Consider the following 1,909-nt stretch of genomic DNA (forward strand, 5'->3'; position numbering starts at 1 on the left):
AAATCACTTCTCTATACACAAGGAACTAACATAACATTGTAAATCAACTATACTTTAATAAGAAGAAATTTTTTAAATATCAAAGTAATCATATCTGGATATAATAAGAGGAGGTTTATTTCCCCATGACATCTGTATTTTCCAGCTTTTTTATAATCAATACACTTATTTCTATAATTTTTTAATGTTTTTCTTATTTGTTTTTTTTTTCAAAAAGATATTAGAAAAACATTTTAAGTTGCTATATTTATGAAAAGAACATGAAACACCAACTCTAACAAGAACTGTTGGTAATTGTAGCTCTTACAGGGTAGTCCCTTCACTTGGATCATTCTCCCAGCTCCATCAACTCTTCAAATGGCTGATTCTTTCTTACATGAGTGATTAAATGCATCTCCTCAGAAATCTCTTAGCTAGCCTATCATCAGATCAGATCAGATCAGATCAGTTGCTCAGTCGTGTCTGACTCTTTGCGACCCCATGAATCTCAGCATGCCAGGCCTCCCTGTCCATCACCAACTCCTGGAGTTCACTGAGACTCACATCCATCGAGTCAGCGATGTCATCCAGCCATCTCATCCTCTGTCGGCCCCTTCTCCTCCTGCCCCCAATCCCTCCCAGCATCAGAGTCTTTTCCAATGAGTCAACTCTTCGCATGAGGTGGCCAAAGTACCAGCCTATCATAATTGTTGCTTTTTAGTCATTATGTCATGTCTGACTCTTGCGACCCCGCGGCTCCTCTGTCTATGGGATTTCCCAGGCAAGGATACTGGAGTGGGTTGCCATTTCCTTCTCCAAGGGATCTTCCTGACCCAGGGATCAAACCCCGCATTACAGGGTGTCTGTAATGTAGTGTTTCCTGCATTGCACTGATTCTTTACTGCTGAGCCACCAGGGAAGCCCCACCTATCATAATATGTCTGACATAATTTTATAATTATATATTCTTTTATTAATATTTCTTTACTTCAGTGGTTCCCAAGCTTTTTGGCACCAGGGGCTGGTTTCGGGGAAGACCATTTTCCACAGACTGGGGAGGAGCGGATGGTTTCAGGATGATTCAAGCACACTACATTTTCTATACATTTTTATTTCTATTACTATAATATCAGCTCCACCTCAGATTGTAAGGCATTAGATCTGGAGGTTGGGGACTCCTGCTGTATTTATTCATTGGCTGTCTCACATACCCATGAGACTCACTGTGCCAGGAGGCACAGACTGTGACTGCTTTGTTCATCACTGTATATCCAGAGTCTAGCCTAGAGCATGGCACATAAATACAATATAAATATGTATTGGACAAGTGAATGCACCAGAATCCATTCAGGAAGGCAGACATCTTCACCCAGATAGATCCAAGTGCATCAGACTCTAAAGGTGAGGGCAAGATCTGAATAAACTGTCATCAGAGGGCTGGCATATGAACAAATATCTGCTTGCTGTGTTAGAAATGAAAACTGAAGTGGTCATGAATGATTTCCACTTAAATTCAAAGAACTTTTCAAGGCAAGGCTTACTTGAAAATTCTAGAGCCACAGCAGTCCTTTAAAATCAAACCCTCTTTTGCAGATGGGAAAACTGAAAGCAGAAATATCACACAACCAGGAACCTTGGTCCCCAGCTACCAGGCCAACATCCACTCATTGGTCCCTCTCTGACCTCAGTTGACAGCAGTGTTACCCAGGCTCTCACAGACAGATAGCCCCAGAGGTTATTCTTGCTTCTGCTAGCACAAGGAGTCTGGACATAAACGAATAAACTCCTTTTCAGTGCTCTTCTTATAGCTTGCTTATTCTATAAAACACCGATTCATGACTAGTTTGACACTGAAAATAAAAAGTAAAAGTGTTAAACACTCATTGTGTCCGACTCTTTGTGACCCCAAGGACTATAGCCCACCTGGCTC

This window comes from Bos mutus, chromosome 20, assembly GCF_027580195.1.
Source record: "Bos mutus isolate GX-2022 chromosome 20, NWIPB_WYAK_1.1, whole genome shotgun sequence".
Lineage (NCBI taxonomy): Eukaryota > Metazoa > Chordata > Mammalia > Artiodactyla > Bovidae > Bos > Bos mutus.